Below are 20,126 nucleotides of genomic sequence, written 5' to 3'. Positions count from 1 at the left end.
TGGGGAAAGGACAGCCTAGAAATACTACACTTTCCATTCAAACCAGAACTTGCTTCAGACACAGAAGACAGTGATTTTTTGAGCACTATAGATGACCAAGGACCCCTATCCTGTCCTTTCTTACGTACCTCCTTTCCATGAATTTAGTCATTTCATATGCACTCAGACTTTCTCTTATGTGAAAGGAATGGGAAAGATAGGGCAAACCTTTGACTTTGGGACCTTCTTTATTCATCAGTAAGCCAAAGATAGTGTTAGTAATATGTGTATAAATCAAAAAGTGAAATAAAGGCAATTGATTAGCTTTGTGCCACATTTCCACTGTTGTAGTAAGAAAAAATACATAGGCTTGTTGAGCTGTGAAATATAAAAATTGTGTAACTTTGGTGATTCTGTGTAAGAGTTGAATGCTTTTATATTTGCATTGACAACTGGCATTGCACAATATAAGGAAAATCACAAAGCTTTTGCTAATGATTTGAGATTTTAAGTGTTCTTTATCTGGAACATTATTAAATAGTAAATAAAAAGCACCATTAAAAGTCAAGAAAAAGAACATGGAAAAAAGAAGTAAACTTTAATTTCTTGTTTGAATAAAGAGTGTCACATTTTATTTTGTACTGGGCACCACAAATTACACAGCTGCCTTTGCCAATGGATAGTCAAGTTTGAGAATCACTGGTCTAATCCTTACATTGTGTAAAGGAGTCTCCTACGTACACCTGCTCTCCAGTGTTATCGGGTTTCATTGTATTTCAGTTGCTTAGGGTCTACTTGAGAAGAATGAACCCCCCACCCCAACACCTCTACACCAGAAAAAGGCTAGAAAGCTGGAAGCTGTGAAAAATATAGGAGCGTATGCATTCAATTGTTGTTCTGATACAAGGATAAATTTTGGAATTCAAACTGAGTCAGATAATTTTCAATATGATTATAGGAGATCTTGTATCACTCTCATTGGATTATAACCTCCATAGAGGCATGATTTTTACATGCCTCCTAAGAACTACTAGAATGACAGCTGCACCTGGGATGTTCCATAAATAACCCTGAAGTAATTAATCCCAAAGTTTTCAAAGATACAGTATTTGACTTTTTGAGGTTATATGCATCCTTTCATTCATATATACCCTCAAGTGATGCATTAGCCGCTGTCTAACAATTCACCTTGACCAGTGTTTTGCTGTGAGTTCTCAGTTCCTATTCTGTCTCTTGGGATAGTTTTTTTTTTTATCTCTTGGTTGACACTATAACATTTTGAGACTCACCTAATGGTCCTTTGTGGCTACAGTTAGGGGGTCTTTGAGGGGCTGTCTTAAAAGATCTCCTTGGGAACACTGAATTGCTTATTTATAATGAGTTTATAAAGGAATTTGTAATGTTTGTTTGTAATGAGTTTGGAAATCTCCAGAACACAAAGAAAGTCAGGGGTATACAATGGACCCTAAGAAAGTTGTCCCAGAGAGAAGTCATGGGCTGTGCACAGAGGTGACCTTGTCCCAAAGCTGACTTCTTTGTTTGAAAGTCCTGGGATGGAAGCAGCAGGTAGAACTCCCTCCTGCTGCAGCTGGACTTGGACTTCTTTCAAGAGATTTGTAGCCAGTGGGAATAAAGAGAGTGGAGATATGTCCCTGGGGAAAGGTGACAAGGATCTAAAGTGAAGGAAATTGGTGGCAAGTGTAGGAGTCTCTTAAAAAAAAACAATAGATATTTTTTAGAAATCTGAGTAATTTCCAAAATTCTGAGGCAGCAAAATTAAAATGATTCTACATTAAGATTCTTTGGACTGCCTGTCCTGAGTGTATTTTCAGAACCTCCTTAAAGAAATAGAAGTTTAATTATTGCCGAACACTGTCAGCATTAGGACATGGAGGCACTATGCATTTAGACAGTGAGCTTGAATTTTTTGACATTACATAATCAGATCAAGCGGTGTTGCTCTCATGGAAATTAAAGAGAAGAGGATTATATTTAGCTTATTTTCAAACTAGTCTTAGTGAGCATCACAGACACGGATATTAATTTTTTAAATGAAAAGTAGACTGTTTACCATGCACAAAGGATCATTTGTGCTACCCAAATCTATGCTAATCTCCATTCCAAATCCCTTAGCAACTGTTACTTGGTTAGAAAGGTTCAATTTTCATGGAAGAAAGAAAACTTTCTGAACATGTTGCAGTGAAATTTGGTTTTAGAGTATTGAGTTCAGTTATTAAAAATATTAAAAGTTACATAAAGTAATAAAATGGTTGCTTAAAGTGAATTTGAGGTATTTTTTAAATGCAACAAAGTCTTCCTAAATCTGCCAGTAACATTAGATGCATTAATTTCTATAGTGTAATAAAAGATAATATAATAGAAATAGATATCTGTCCCATAAAAGTGTATGAAATGGAGATCAAAAAGGTTCTTACAGTTTTCGTTAAGTAGATATTCATTCATTCATTTGCTCACTCAATATATAGTAGGTGAGTACCTACCATTATTAGATTCCAGACATATTCAGAAGAATAGTTTTAATGCCTAGCCTAAAGGGGTTTATAATCTAGTGGGAATATATATTTATCAACTTAAAAATGTATGAAAATAATCATTGATATGAAGTTTTGAAGGACATTTAAAAACTTAAGTGAAATGGAAACTTTTCGGGAAAAATATAACTTACTAATATTGAATCAAGAAGAAATAAACCAGTAAAGATATTGTGTCAGCAGTTAAAAATATAACAACAACAATAAGAACAACACACTAAATAAAGAAAAAAGTAGTCACCCAAGATCCAGGCCATTTATAGGTACATTCTCTCAAACATTTAAGGAGCAGATAATTTTTGTATTTTATAATGCCTCCTAAACAAATATTTGTTAAATATATGCATTAGTGAATAAATGAAGAGAATAAGCAAAGAAGGAAAGCTTCCTATCAACTTTTATGAGGCTATTGTAACTTTCATAACAAAACCAGACATGAACTCTATAAGGTAAATTATGATCCATTAAAATTTATGAAACAGATTTTATATTAAATTCATATAAATACATACTCATCTATGAGTGTGCATGTAAATATGTGTATATAACATTATAATACATCATGATTTGGTTGGGTTAGTTCTGGAATATAAAGAATGCTTAAAATTAGTAATTTTAAATATAGTTCTCGACACTGAATATTAAATGACAAAACATTTGACTACCTCAGTAGGTGCAGAAAAGTCATCAGATGAAATTGCTGTCTTTCATTATAAAAACTCTCAGCAACCCTAGCAAATAGCACACTTGATCGTGAACAGAGAATTCTGTTTGAAGTCAGGAGCAAGAGTAGGAACTCTGCTTGTCATTGTGCTGGGGGTCCACGCTAGTTCTAGCCAGACCAGAAAATAAGGTATCAAGATTGACAAAAACAAAGCAACACTTTCAATATTTATGTATTATGTTTTGTGATTAAAACACAAGAGAATCCAGGAGAACCTAAGAGAATCTTTTTAAAACTAGCAAGAGAATTCAACAAAGATTCTGAATAAAATACCAGCATAAAAAAAAATTAGTCATGTGAAGATACCACTGTAATGAACAATTAGAAAATTTAATTTAAGAGGTTATATTTTATGATAGCAACAAAAATTATTTTTAATAATGTTTTTAAAGTTTTATTTATTTATTTATTTGTTGAGAGAGAGACAAAGAGAGAGCAGGGGAGGGGCAGAGAGAGTGAGAGACAGAGAGAGAATCTCAAGCAGGCCCATGCAGAGCTTCAGCTCACAAACCCGGAGTTCATGACCTGAGCAAAAACCAAGAATTAGAGACTTAACCAACTGAGCCACCCAGGAGCTCACAATAGCAATAAAAATTCTAATGTGCCCAGGAGAAAGAAAAGACATGGAGTGGTTTAAGCTGTTAGAAAATGAAAAACAGACTTCAATCATAGGAACACTTATTGTTTAGTTAAGAAACCATTCAAAGGTAGTTTGACTTGGCAGTTCCACCAGAAGCGCTATGAGCTAGCCTCACTGGGCTGGCTCATCCGGGTCTCATCAGGGCCAGCTTTGTGGGCATGTGATCTATAAAGTCACATGAAGCCCTACACATAGAAGGGCTCCGTGCTTGGTTTGTGCTCTGCATTGCTGTTTTGGAAGTGTTGGTAATTTTATCTTTGAACTTGTGTTTAGTGAATGAAGTCCAACAGGACGGTGAGATGTGTGTGAGCAGAGGGGATGTGTGAAATATACATGTCTGTCATTCCTTGCCACCTCATTGACACACAGCCTCTGTGATAGCCCATGAACACAGGACTCTGGTTGACTCACAGGGTATGTTCAGTGGGACTCAAAGTACTGGTTAGACATGTTACCTCTATGACTAAGTTGGGGAGATGACAGCCCAGAAAAAGGTACATTTTCCATTCAAACCAGAACTTGGTTCAAATATACAAAGAAAGTAATGACATTCTAAGAAACATGAACAACCAGGGAATCCTAACCCTAACATATCCTTTCTTAAGTCACTTCCCTATATTAGCCAATTCGTTTATACTGAAAATGATAAAATATAAGGAAAGGGAAAGTTAGGGCAACCTGTTGTATCTTTTCCTTTCAGGCCTTACTTATCAATAAGTCCAAGGTGGAGAGAGTTGGTAGAATATGTATAAGTCGAGACATGAAAAAAAGACCATCGTGTTAGTCTTGCGCAGCATTTCTGCTCTTTGGGTAGGAATGAAATACAGAAGCATGTATGAGCTCCAAAATACAACTTGTGCAATCTGGGGATTCTGCACGTGAGCCAAATGCTCTTATATCTGCTTTTAAAAACTAGTGTTGCCCAATATAAAGATATTTAAATATATAAATGTAAAGAACATGAGAATGTATACCTATTTGTAATTTATATACATTATATATAAACATAAAAGAACATGAAAAATCACAAGCTAATCATTTGTGATTTTAATTTTTCTTTTCTGAGAACACCATTCAATAGCAAATAAAGGGCACCCCGTCGAGAGAGAAACCACGGCAAAAAGGAAAAAGCTTTATATTTTAACTACCTTTCACAGAACTTTTTCCCCAGCATTTTAAACAAGGGGTCCTGTATTTTTATTTTTGTGTTAGTTCCTGCAAATGCCACAGCTGGCTCTGTTTCCTACCCTCTGCTATTCTTCCACTTTCCCCACTAGGGTTGCCCCGTGACCGCAAGACTGCTCTCCAGGCGTCATGAGGCAGGAAAAGGGGGAAAGAGTTGGTGACAGCAAGCTCTTTTTTCATAGTCATTGCCTTTATCAGGAATTTAAAAATCTTTCCAGAGACGTTCAGCTAACTCTGGGACCCATGAACACTTTAAATTGCAAAAAAGAATGGAATAGTAAGCATCTGGGAAAGTAGGATAGAATCATCCAAATCAATAACTGGCTAATAATAGTGTCTCAGCAAGGGGGTGGTAGATTTTTTCTTCAGAAGCCTTCTGAAGTAGGCTTCTGATGTAGAGTCAGACTCTGTTGCAGCTAGTCAACTATGCCGCTGTAGTGTGAAAGAAAATATAAACAATGTGTAAATAAATGAACATAGCTGTGTTTCAGTTAACATTTCTTAACAAAAATAGGAAGTGAGACAGATCTGCCCCATGGGCCAAAATTCATCAACCCCTGCATAGAGCTTTACTTTGCTCTGATTACTAAACGTGGGCCATGGGACGATGATAGGAAGTAGTTGCTATTTATTGAATGCTTACTGTGTGTTCAATACCTGAGGCTAGTGGCCGTCTCTAAAAAGTATTTGCATTTTATTATCAAGGAAGAAAAAGAAGTTTGTTGGCAAGGCAAGTAACAGAATCTGCCATAACACTAATGAAGTCTTGACTGAAACACAAGAGAGATAAATACATAGATGAAATGACTTTATATTATAAAGATGTCACTTTTCTCCAAATTTATACATCAATTTCATGCCATTTCAATTAAAATTCCTGTAGATTTTTCATGGAATGTGAGCAGCTGACCTTAAAATCCATGTGGAAAAACAAAGGATTAAGAATAACCTAGACAGTTTTGAAGATAGGTAATACATAAAAATTGCAGGGGGAATTTGTTTTATCAAATACTGATACTTGTTACAAAGCTGAACTAATTAAGATAGGACTATTTTCTGGAGTAGAAAAATGGACGAGTCAATGGGAAAGAAGTTTCAGGGACAGATCTGTGCATATATGACGGGGAAGGCATTTCAAGAGAAAAAAGGATGAATGATTTGATACGTAATGCTGGGTAAAAATGGTTATTTCATTGGAAAAAATTAGATTCTTACCTCATCCAAATCACAAAAATAAACTCCAGTAAATTAAAAGGCAGGCATGTAAAAAGCAAAATGTTAATACTTTCTGGAGAAATTTAAACTTGAAATAGAAAAAGATTTTTCAAAAAGACACAGAAAGCATGTGCAAAAAATATATTTTGATGAATCTGTTTTCATTAAAATGAATTACTTTCATAGAATAAAAGGCATCAGAATCAAAGTGAAAAGACATTCCAGAGAATGGTGGACATTCGTAAAGCATATAATGAGAAAATGGTTAGGTCTGGAATATATAAAAACAATTGCAGAAGAGTGGGTGAATGATGTGAGCCAGAAATTCTGAGAAGAACTCAGAGGGGCTCACAAACATGTGAAACTGATTCTCAGGCTCACTAGTATCAGGGAAATGGAAATTAAAGAGCCATCATATTTTATGTCCTAGCCATTAGATAGGCAGTAATTTTTAAGAAGTGACAATTCAGGAGTTGGCAAGCGTGTGGAACAAAGTTCTCAAATACTGCTGGTGGGATACACACTAGCGTGGCAACCCTAGAAGGAAAATTGGCACAATGTTGTCACTTTGAGGATGCAAGTGGGGGTCACTGTGTGGCATGTTCACTATGGCAGCAGTTCTGTGCCTATCAGATCCAACACTCTTTTTATAGAAAATATTTTGTGGCACTCCCAACGTAACCTCTTTTTGATTACAAACAGGAATCAGTATAATGCCCTCACGTAAATATAAAGGAGAAATAAAGCAATACGATGGAATATGTTTTCAATATGTCCGTAGTTGGATCGAACACATCCAGAAGAAGTAATGAGGTAACACATGCCTGCATTTATTACGTGAATAGAACTTTAAGAAATACAGACTGTTGTTTCAGCCATTCAAATGCTATGTTACTCCTGAAGATGTAATTTTTCAAAATGGCAAGCAACTATTAATGGAGTTGTGAACAAAATAGAACCTTTCCTCAATTTACACAGTAGTTATATTCCTTGAAAAGCAGTTTACATTCATTTTCACGAATGCCCTCCTATAGGTTAAGGGACAATTCTTTGTGTTGCTTCCCATGACTGCAGGGCGGGAAAGCCAGAAGTGCTATCCAATCATTGCGACAAAGTCTCCTGTCAAAATGCTGAACCGTTTCCTAGACGGTGGTCTGGCCCTACTGGGAGCCACGGCTGAAGAAAAACTCTCCTGTGGGCACAGAAAGAAATGTGAAGATGTTTCCAGTGGTACATTCTTTGTAATAGTATAAAAACTGGAAATAATCTAAACATCTATTAACAGAACAATAGTTTCTATCTATCCATTTCTATCATCTATCTATCTGTCTTTCTATTTATCTATCATTTTTCGTGTGTGTGTGTGTGTGTGTGTGTGTGTGTGTGTGTGTATGCAGACACAGGTAGTTTCGGAACATTCATATGATGAAATTTTAGATACTCAAATGATAAATTAGAGTTACATTATAAAAATAGATGTAACTTACATATATAATGTGCTAAGAAAAAAACAAGTTACAGAGTACTACAAATAGTATGACATCATTTAAATAGAATTTTAAAACATTCATAGCAATAGGATATTTTAATGTATAATCCATATTTAGCAAAAACATAACAAAATGTGCATGGGAATGGGAGGCATCCAATTCTGGATAGTGGTGACATCCGGGAGGGGAGAAAGAAAAATTTGATGGGTTAGGGGAGGGTCAACAGCTGAATTTAGCTACATTCTGTAATATTTTACTTCTTAAAAACAAATAAAAGATTTGGAGCAAATACTGCAAAGTATATCTTCATATATTTGGCAAAGCTAATTGGCAAGCAAATGAACGTTGTTTTTCCTCGATGCTCTTTTGTTTAAAAATATTTCATAATACCAATTTTAAATGCCCTCCGACATTAGCATTTGACGTATTTTATAGGATGTATCCCATATCTTGTTTTTTTTTCTATTTGTGTAAAATGATGTAGATTGTGAGTGTCTTTCAGGCAGTATTCCTTTTTGAGCCTCCAGCTTTCTCAAAGCTTATTTAGCTGTGGCACATAGAGTGCTAAGAATCATAGCACCCCCGGCCCCATGATGGGTGAGGCTTGGGAAAGTTTAACTTTCTTAAGATACAGGAAGGATCCTCATGGGACTGTGACACTTGGGGATGGCAGCTGGGACTGCACTTCCACTTTGGTTCCCTGACTGGGGCTGGGATGGCAGCCTTGTCCTGAGTTTAGTTTTCTTGGCCAGATCCTCCTATTCCAGTTTCTAGTCCCCACACTGACCTGTGTTGAACTACATGGCTTTCTTACATTTACACTTCATACTTGCTTCTGGTTAGAAACTCTTGCCGTGTCCCACCATTAAGGTAGACCAGCTCCAGCTGCAAAACCAGCCAAGGTCAAAGCTGATTTGTCACACATCTCAGTTCTCTGCAGCAGATCAGCCTTTAGGAACTTTTTATCACCCTGTTAGTTTCCATGTCTATTTTTTTTTTTTTTCTGTGTCTATTCTTATAATACCCTCTAGCTAGGCTGCCTGGTACTGTGATTGTTTATGTCCATTTTACAGCATAATTATTATAACACTCCCTTTCATACTTTGGATGATGAATTATTTGATCACTCTATTCATAAACTGTATCTGATTTTGCATCTTTACAAAGAAATACTCAGTGTTGTCTGGGTCTTGCGGCTCAGGTCATGATCTTGCGGTCGTGGGATGGAGCCCCATGTGGGGTCTGCACTGGGTATGGAGCCTGCGTAATGTTGTGTCTCTCCTTCTCCCTCTGCCCCTCCCTCTCTTTCTCTTTAAAAAAAAAAAAAGAACTTAAAAAAAAAAGACAGTAGCCTTAAATAAGCTTTCATCTAGGAAACCCAGAATGCTCATTTCTTCTTTAAGTCTCCAAGTAAAAGACATGCAGAAATATTTAAATGTGCACTAGGATTCCAACTAGCAATTTTGAGGTATGTTATATATACTTTATTATTTAATAGTCGAGAAAACCCAAATTTTAAAGTGTTATTTTATTTTCTGAATTAGAATAAATTACAGGTTGTCCATTATCAGCATATCAAATGCTTACTTGCATTACAATGCACTCTCTGGATAAAGAAAGAAAAAGTGTGAAATTATAGTTGGTGATTCTGTTCTTAAGTTTTTGGGTTAAAGACCTGTAGTCACCCTTGACAGTTTTCTTTTGCTCATACCTCACCTCTAATTCATTAGAAAATGGATCAGCTTCATCCCAAATCTGACCACAGCTCACGACTGGCCCAACAGCCGCCCTGGTGCAAGGGGCCGCCATCTTCCTCCTGGACTACTGCAGTTGCCTTCTGGTGCCCTCCCTACCTCAGCCCTTGCATTCCTGCGTCTGTTCCCCCCGAGGAGAAAAATCACACCGTTACTTGCTACCAACAGCCAATGGATCCTCATCTTACTCACAATTAAGAGAAATCTCAAACATCTCTTCCTACTGTCCTCTAGGGACATAGCTTTCTTGATCTACCTCAAAAACATGACAATCCAGCCTCAGAGCCTTTGCTCTTGTTCCTTCTGAACTCATTCCTCTAGACATCTGTGTGGCTGCTTCTTTCTGGTCTCTTTTCGAATAGCACCCTATCAGAAATGATGTCCATAGTGATTTTACCTAAAATAGCACGCTGCTACCCATGCCCCCCACCTCGAATCTTCAAACTTGTTTAATTTTTTTAAGTGCCATATTGGCACTCTTCTTTTCTAATGTTTATTTTTTGAGAGAGAGAGAGAGAGAGAGCACGTGGGAGCAAACGGGGGAGGGGCAGAGAAAGAGAGACAGAGGACCCAAAGCAGGGTCCACACTGACAACAGAGTGCCTGATGTGGGTTTTGAACCCACAAATCATGAGATCATGGCCTGGTCCAAAGTTGAACGCTTAACTGACTGAGCTACTCAGGTGCCCTCTGACATGTGACATTTTTATGTGTTTATATCTTGTCCCACAAGAACAGGCATTGTATCTCCTAAAAGCAGAATCCAATACACAGTAGTGGAGGAGTGGGGTTGGTGAATTGAGTATAATCCTGGTTATATTTTTGAGCCAATGTCTCCCACATGAATAATACCTAGTGTGTGTGCTCCAAACCAATATTATAAGGTGGTACACAGCTTGTGCTTCGTCTGACCCCAGAAAACCCATGACTCTTTGTTTTTAAATGACAATGTAGCAGGTGGATTTATTGGCTCTGAAGGCAACTAGCTGATTTGCCTTTCCTGCCACTCCCACTGAATACTCTTGAAAGCATAAAAACTGATGCCGAGTCCAACAACACTAAAGACCAGGAATATCAAATACTAGATTGCCAGACACTGGGAAGAATTTCAGTAACCACAACACAGATGGGGCTGGACCGACAAACCATTAGTGGCTGACACAGACTTTGAAATTGCAGAAACAGAATAGCAGGGCCAGGAGGGACAAGGTTAGGGCGCCCAGGGGTCCAGCTTAGAAATGGACAGTTTGCATGAGCTTTCTGCACTGACAAAATAAAGGTGATATATAAAAATTCTCATTAAAAAAATTAAGAGCAGTTTATTATAACATGACTTACATTCAGTGCCGGGCAGCATATTGTTTTATTTTGCCTAATATTTGTCAGTACAGAAGATATATTTGTAGTATGTTATATATAGTATTTTATGCAGAAAGTATAATATGGGCTCCTATTAACATAGTTTGTAGATGGTGTATTTTTGATCTATATGTTTTAAGGATGTATTTCAGTCTACACATTTTTATCAGGTGTGTCTGGTATTTTTGTGGAAACCACATGGCGATTCTAAGAAAGATGAAAAAAGATTTCAAACCATGCCATGTCATGGGCCAGTTCAGGGGTGCAGTTGAGCAGAGAAGCCTTCACTGAACCACATGGCTGGTACTGTCTGTGGGCGGCCACACCTGCTCTCAAGGCCAGCCTCATGGGATGCGCCCTGTGCAATTACTTGGGGCTTCATGCTTAGAAGTACTTGGTTTGGTGTTCTGCTGTTGCCATCTTGTAATTCTTAATAATTTTGCATTTGAACTTGTATTTCTTTTTTAATTTTTTTGATCTTTATTTATGCGTGAGAGAGAGACAGGGTGTGAGCAGGGGAGGAGTACAGAGAGAGGGAGACACAGAATCCGAAGGAAGCTCCAGGCTCTGAGCTGTCAGCACAGAGCCTGACATGGGGCTCAAACTCACAAACCACATGATCATGACGTGAGCCAATGTCAGATGCTCAACCAACTGAGCCACCCAGATGCCCCTGAACTTGTATTTTTTAAGGAGCAACAGAAAATGTATGTGACTGGAGGACATACATCCAGGGTGGGTGCTGTTTATTGCCACACTGTTCTCAAACAACCTTCTGAATGCCCCAGGAGCACAGAACTCCAGTGGGTCCACAAGTGGAAGAGTTCAGTTAGACTCAGGGAAGGTACAAGTAAGTAGGTTATGTTGGGTAAGTAGAGAGGATGCCAGCCCAAGAAGCCACACTTTCTGAGAAAACCAGAACTTTCTTAGATGCAGAAAGAAGGCAATGCCATTCTAAGAAGCAAAGACACCCATAAAATATTACCATATTCTTTCTTACTACTAGGGCTGAATTGGTACTCTGCCCCAACTGATATGTTGAAATCCTACCCCCAAGTACTACAGATTGTGACTGTATTTGGAGATAGGGTTTTTAAAGAAGTAAGTTACATGAGGTCATTAGTGTGGTCCCTAATTCAATAGCCACATAAGAAGAGAAAGTATAGACACAGACACCCAGAGAGAAGACCATATGAACACATACAGAGAAGACAGCCATTGACAAGCCAGGGAGAAAGGGTGAAAAGAAATCATCTTGGATTTTGTCTTGATCTTAGCATTCTGCCTCCAGGACTGTTGTTTAAATCACCTAGTCTATGGAACTTTGTTATGACACCCCTAAGCAAACTAAGATGTCTATCATGTCACTTCCCTGTGTTAGCCTTATGCTAACTTATGTTGAAAATGACATAGAGGAAGGTGAGAGAAAGGGCAGCCCAGAGTCTCCTTTCCTCTATCTTCTCACTTGTCAGTAAGCTGAAGGAACAGTGCATGTGCACGAACCAGAGTAAAATAAAAACAGGTGAGTTAACTTTGGTGCAGCATTTGCATTATTTTGTTAAGGACAGAACACATATGCTTTATTAATATTAAGTATTCAATGATGCACTAAAAGTAAAGCACTTCCTTCAATATCTATGCAAAATTGATGAAAACTGAAACTATTTTAATTTAGGGTTGGGTCTAAATAATAAAAATGAATGAAAATAAAAAAAGACTCCATTATAGGCCAACATATGCACTGTTAAGTGATGCAATATTAGGTTTACAGTCATATTTCACATTAACAAAGGTTTTGCAGTTAAAGGAATGGGCAGCTTAAGTGTCAAACATTTCTCTTCTGGCATTGGGACAATCAAAGACATTTTTGCAAACTTAACTCAGATATAGAGAGAATTTTATCTTTCTTGCTCTGAAACTATACTTTCTTTCTTGCCTAAGTATGTTCCTTTATTTCCCTCTCTTCTAAATCATCTTTTGTGCTCCCTCTACCGTATCATTTTCATCAGCATGTCTGTGCATTCTAGTGCCCCACTCTGTAAAGAAGACATGAAACCACAGCGAACAATGCAGGCCCTCTCTTGACCCAACATTCTTTTCAGTTAATTTTGATGGCTCTTGCATCTCTACCGAGCTTTACAGTTTGAGACATCTTGATGCCTGGTTGTAAGCCCTCTTGTCTTCCCTCCTTTCCCTCCTCTCTCCCTGTCTCTCCCTTCTTTTCCTTTCTGTGTCCTCTCTCTAGGTGATTTCAGATAGTACCAGGGCTTTGAATGGCATGAAAAGGTTGATGCTTCCCAAGTTCTATGTCTACAGTGTGGGCTTCTTCCCTGAGCTACAGGCCTGGTATCTGTCTAATACTGAAGAATTCCACTTGAATTCATGGATGTTCAGTGCAGAGCTCTTCATTCCATCCTTACCCCCAGTGGTCTCCATAAATATGACACCATCATTTATCACATTGCACAGACCACAAACCTAGGTTTCATATTTCTCTTTCCTCTCTTATTTGTCATATTGAAAATCTCTCCTTTTCTTTCCATTTTAGTGGTTCACTGTGATCATTTCAATCAAAGCCACTATCATAGATTGGCTGATAAATTCTAAGTTTCAGATTTGGTTCTCCTCTTTCACTCTTGCCCCTCCCCATTCCATAATAGCAAAAATAACCTTTTAGAATGTCAATTGGGTCATGCTGTCTATATTTAAGACACTTCAGCGTCTTCCTATCACACATAGAATGATCGGAACTACTTACATGTAAGCAGGGTGATCATGCATCCCAGTTGCCTGGTGTAATTCTGGTTTATGACTGTCATCCTAATGGCATTACCAAAAGCTCCTCCTTTTCACTAGCAAAAGCAGTTTTTAGCAAAAAAACAAAAACAAAAACAAAAAAAAACATGAACTCTACTCGAATTTTTTAAAAAGTGTCCTTGCTTAGATGATAAAGATTATGGGCACTCTTTCAGTCTGCCTCTTGCCCTCCTTCCCAACCTCATCATATACCACTTTCATCTTATATTTTATTCTCTCTGGCTTATTTTCCCTTGAACACCCTAAGATGTCTCTCTTTGGGGTGTTTATTTCTTCAACATGCGGTGTTCTTCCTCCTGTCTCATCTTTTGGTTCTCACTTTAAAAGTCATCTTCTCAGAGACTTCCTTAAAGGTGCCTTGTAATATTGTTTCCTCTTTTTACTTTATTTTATTACTTTGCTTAGCTCCCATAGCACTTTGTGCTGGAGCATTTTGTCTACTCTTCCCCCTGTGTAGTACATGTACATGTCTATCCCTTCCTTAAAGCCAAGTTCCATAGGGTAGGACCTTGTCTTGTTCTTTCTTGTACCTTCAGCCTGGTAACTAAATACAAAATAGGGAAATATAGTTAATACGTGGGTTCTAAGATCAAAACACTGATAGCAACATTTATAATTGTGCATGCTATTTCATTCTGAGAGACAGACAGAGTGTGCGGGGGAGGGGGGGCAGAGAAAGAAGGAGGGAGAGAGAGAACCCGAAGCAGGTTCCACAGAGTCAGCGTGGAGCCTCGTACAGGCCTCGTGACCTGAGCCAAGTTATAGTAAGATACAGGAAATGAAAGTAAGGATAAATGAGAATTAAAAAGCATAAACAATATGACATACCTGTAACTAGGCATACTAATCATCACAATGAGCATAAGTGGGTTAAATTATCTAAATGAAAGTTAAGACTCAGAATATAATTTTTCATACTTTGATTATAAGAAATACCTATCAAACTAAATGACATGTCTGACTACTTCCGTTTATCCAGATTGTAAGATTTTTCACTCAATAAGCATTTTGAAATGTTCACAGGACAATTCCTCTTTGGAGTCATGCCCTCCAAATAAATATTTTACAACAGAATTTCCTTCATTTGCTACCAGACTGTTTCTTAAAATATTCAAAGCCACTAGGCTATAAGAAGGATATGTTATATTAATTACATATTATATAATATATAATATAAATACATCATATATAAGTTATATTAATTATATATAATATTAATATATCATATTAGTTATATATATGTGTATATATATATATATATATATAGAGAGAGAGAGAGAGAGAGAGAGAGAGACAGGACTGTGTTTTTGACATGGACGGATGTGACTAATATTCAAGTGAACAATTTCAAAGGTGACTTTGAATGTACAGACTGTCTTTCTTCCCTGGCCACTCACAAGTAACCCTGAGGAACCTGCCATAAACATCAAGCTCAGGTGAAAAGCGGAGGCACTAGGCTGAGCCCTCTGGTCCGGTTGTGTTAGTCCTGTTTGTACTCACAGGGAATAGTTCTACCAATCCCTTAAGCAAGTAGACCCAGGAATCTTTCAGGATCTAAGCTGCCTCTGTCAACTATCCCCTTTTGAGACGAATGGGGCCTGGAACCCTTTGCTACCCCCTGAATCAGGGATTCTAGTCTTCTCCACAATCAGGTCTGTGGTTATAAAGTGGCATTGATCTTACCTTTCTTTTACTCTGAATCGGTTCTCTGTGTAGGAGGACACACTCAATTAAAGGGAGAGAAGATATCCTAGTTGCCATTTTGGAAAGAGTGGTAGGAGAGTAATGTCTACTTCCCGACCTCTTCAAAGATGTCCAGGTCCTAATCCTGGAAGCTCTAATTGTGTTAGATCACATGGCATAGGGGACTTAGAGTTGCAGATGGAAGTATGGTTGTTATTTGGCTGATTTTAAATAGGGAGGCTATCCTGGATTATGTGGGGGATCCAAATACGGGTTTTTAAAAGCATAAAATGGAGGAAAGACACAAACAGAGTCAGGAGAAGTGACAACAGAAGGTCTGAGTGATGTCATATCAGACAGAACTAGAGCTGCAGTTGCTGGCTTTGAAGATGGAGGAGGGGCCACAAGAGCCTTCAGAATCGGGAAAGGCAAGGAAATGGGTTCTTCCCTAGTGACTTCAGAAAGGAATGTCACCCTGCCAACACATGGACTATAGAGAGCTGTGTTTGACCTCTCATCTACAGAACTGTTAAATAATAATTTATGTTGTTTCAAGCTACTAAATTGGTAGTACTTGTTACTTTAGTACCAGGAAACTGATACAACCTGGATTGAGACAATGAGAATGCCCATTTTCATCAGGAAACATTCTCAGGTTCCATGCTTAACTTTTCATAATAAAAACGACCCTTTAGTTTTCAGGTACACTCAATAAATATGCAATCATTTTACAAGGACTGATGCTACCTTCCTGTAAAGAAATGTGATTTTGTGGAATGCTTCCTTTTGCACCATTTGATTTCTTGTGCTCTGATAATATGTGCAAGCAGAAGTGTTAAGTTGAGGTAGTTCTCTATCCATAGGTTTCAATTTTCACCTGGAGTCTCTTGAAAATGGAGAAAAAGATGACTTTTGGGAGGCTTCAGTGATCAACATAAACAGTATTGCTCTAATTCTTTATCTTATCTTCCTTGGTAGATCGTCTCCTGAGGTGGGGGAAAAAACGGAGGGAGCAGGTATTAGGCAAATTATCTCAAGAGAACATATTATATGCATACCCTTTTAGGAGCAAGGAAGGAAACTGGAAAACCCACCCCCACAGGACCACACCCACAAGCGAACTGGCCGCAGATACGTCCGAAGAGCGCCACAGAGAAGGTCACAGAGCTCCTGCCGCTCCTAGTTGTAACGAGGGGATCTTCTCCTTGCGTGTCTTTCCTGTCTCTGTGTGAGTGGATATGTTCAAATTGCTCTGGGTACCGTTACTTGCACCTCATGGGCTTTCTATCAATAAAAACTCAAGCTTAATTAAAGTGGCAGACTCCGCTATTAGTCATGGTCCGCTGGAAAAAAAAAAGAGATAAGCAATTCACCTGCAATATTTTACAAACAAGCAAAATGTTGTGTGTATAACAATGATACAACCTCTACTGTCAGAACTGCAAATTATCCATTAGAACCTCTCTGTCCATTGCTTCAGCTTCCTCTCTACTTCCGAGATATCTGGTTTTACCAGCAGACATTATTCTCACCCCCCCCCCCCCACCCCCAGTCGTGGTAACGTCTTCCCAGATTCTTCAGCCAGAATTCAGATTCGGCCTGGGCAGCCTGGGTAGGAGACCACGTGGTAGAACAGCGCTTGCTGTAGCTCCAGGATCCCAACACTCTGGGTGGGGCTTCGGCTCCTTCACGCAGGGTCCCCAGGGTCCCCCATGCTTGGCTCTATTCTCCCTGCTAGGGTCTGCTTACTAATTCCTGTTTCCTGCCCACTAGAGATAACTTTGTCTCCTTTCGACCTTCTGGAGAGATAAATTTGCCTTATCTTTTGCAGCCTTGACTGTCGCCTGCTCCTTGTGTTACCCATTCGTGCCTGGTCGTCCTACTCTGCAGCTCCCAGTACTGGAATGACAAAGCTACAACTAGAGAATGCAAGTGCAGATTGTCCTATATTCCCCCAGCCTACGATTATTATGAGGGTGATCAGTATTTTGTTATATCGTGAAAGATAATCAAATTTACTTGGGTCCTGGGAATTTTGACTGGCTTCTAGCAAACAATAATTTGAAAGCAGTTATTTTTCACACACATACAATTTTAGTTACTTAATGCTACAATGAAACTATGCTCCCTTTCTCTGTTACATTCATGCAGGACCATTTATCTTCCTTGACCTTGGTATTGCATGAAGCAAAGTCTGTAAATACGAGAAAACATATGCTTGTCTTATGCGCCCTGTACCAATAGGGCCATTGCCATTCAGCAGGGTACTCTTCCCAGTAGTGAACCAATGTGGTCTCGTATCTGCACCCAGCACTGTGGGCAGTCATTACCGGATAACTGGAATTTGCACTCTTTGGAATAAAAAGTATAATGAACTTTAAAAATGATATAATAATTACCATTTTTTTACTGGTATTGTACTTTACAGCTTAGCAAGTGTTTTTGTATTTACTTTATTTGAATGTCACAAAAACTGTGAACCAGGCAGAGTAGTTATTGCTATCTTTATTTTGCTGGTAGAAACAGAAGCTCAATGAGTGACTTTTTCAAGTCGGTTACTAGGATGCTTCACAATTGGGAGTAGAAACCAGTTTTATAAACTCTGACTTCAGTGTTCTATCTACCAAACCACTGTCCTCATAAATATACTTGCACAGGCAAGTCAGGGGAGAAAACCCCAAGTGCACAGTGATGTCTACTTGGAAGGAAGGGATGCCTGTCTTCCATGAAGTCCTTCATGCCCTTTATATGAGAAAATTAGTCCTGCCATCCATAATGCCCCAGGCTCTGTATGGAATCTCCATATTCAAGACACATCACTGCATACATCCAAGGATGTCTCTATCTCTTCTGATTAGACTGTGCACTCCATACAAGATATGTCCATATTCCTTTAGGTTTTGGTACACAGCAAGTGCTCAATAAATAAATCATGGCAGTAACTAACACTTACTGAGGACTTCATATGTGCTTTACACTGTTTTAAGTATTTAAAAAATTTTTTTAATTTATTTTTGAGACAGAGAGAGACAGAGCATGAGTGGCGGAGGGGCAGAGAGAGAGAGGGAGGAGACACGGAATCTGAAACAGGCTCCAGGATCTGAGCTGTCAGCATAGAACCTGATGCAGGGCATAGGCCCATAAACCGTGAGATCATGGACTGAGCCAAAGTCAGATGCCTAACTGACTGAGTCACCTAGGTGCCCCCGTTTTAAGTAGTTTTACTTAATTCCTTTATTCTTCACAAAAGCCCTATGTGAATCTATGTGAATCTATATCACTGCTCGATTTTACAATTAGGGAAACCGAGTCACAGAATAGCAGAAAACCACCCTGGATGATACAAGGATGCAGTGTTACTGCCGAGTCCATGCAGGATTTCTCGGGCGTAATGAGGTACATTTTATATTAGACACCTCTGCATGAAAATCTTCTAGACTTCCATTATAGTCCTTTTTGATGTGTGCACCAAAGAACTAAATCTCCTACTGGTGGATTGAATATAAGGAGATCAGGCTTGTTGAGAACTGGAGAACTGATGGACTCAGATTGGCAGAGGAAAGACAAGGAAACGAGAGAAATTGGCAAAAACAAAGTATAAGTAAGACTGAATTTATCTACTGGATGTACAGTAATGTTAAATCCTTCCACTGAATCTCACCACTGCAGCAGCAAATACTCAAAATAACCTGGAAGGTAAATATGAACATGTCTAGGGGTGTCTGGGTGGCTTAGTTGGTTAAGCATCCAGCTTTGGTTCTGGTCATGATCTCATGGTTTGTGGGTTCGAGCCCTGCATCAGGTTCTGTGCTGACAGCTAGCTCAGAGCCTGGAGCCTGCTTCAGATTCTGTGTCTCCCTCTCTCTGACCCTCCTCTGCTCGCACTCTCTCTCTCTGTCTCTTAAAAATAAATAAAAAAAAAAACATAAAAAATTAAAAAAATATATGAACATGTCTAAAAGCTCGTTGATCCACACGGTGGGCAGTTTACGAGGAACACTTGCACTCAAAGGCAGTTTTCAGGTCTTCCTTGGCAAGCTGTCCGTGTACTGACATCATGCTGCAGCTTCTTTGTATCTAAACAGGCAGGCTGAACTGTAACCACCGTTTTGGACAAGTCCCAGGATTCACCCTGGTCACAGATTCAAGAGTGCTCTTTTGAGACCCCGATTTATTCTGCTTTATCCTTTTCTTTTCCAGAATTTCTTGTATTGGTTGCAGATTTCTGATTTGTAAAATAATGATGCACAACAGTACCTACCTTTATTAATGAGTCATGGACTAAGCTCCTATAACAAAGAGACCTCCTAAAATACAGTGGCTTTAACATGATAACACTGCCTTCTTCTCATTTAGGAGGCTAGAGGTAGCAAGTAGTCCATGTTGGGTAGAAGCTCTGCTCCATAAGGTCATTCCAGAGAAGCACGTTTCTGCTCTCTTGTTGCTTTACCATCAACATGAATGTTGTCCTCATTTGGTCAACTATAACTATGTCATTGGCCAGCCCAGTGGAGGGGGGTAGAAGATGAAGTAGAGAACAAAGAGTTTCTTTACGAAGGATGTGACCAGGAAGCTGCTCATATCACTTCCTCTTATAACCTGTTGGCTGAAGTTTAGTCACATGGCCAGACCTAGCAGCAGGGGAGGCTGGGAAATACTTTTTTGAAGTTGGGCATCCATGTGCCTAGACAGGACTTGAGATGGGGAGGTTCTTACTTAGTGAAAGAGG

Source organism: Suricata suricatta, chromosome 15 (genome assembly GCF_006229205.1).
Source record: "Suricata suricatta isolate VVHF042 chromosome 15, meerkat_22Aug2017_6uvM2_HiC, whole genome shotgun sequence".
Lineage (NCBI taxonomy): Eukaryota > Metazoa > Chordata > Mammalia > Carnivora > Herpestidae > Suricata > Suricata suricatta.
The sequence above is the reverse complement of the archived record's forward strand: the minus strand, read 5'-3'. Positions refer to the sequence as shown.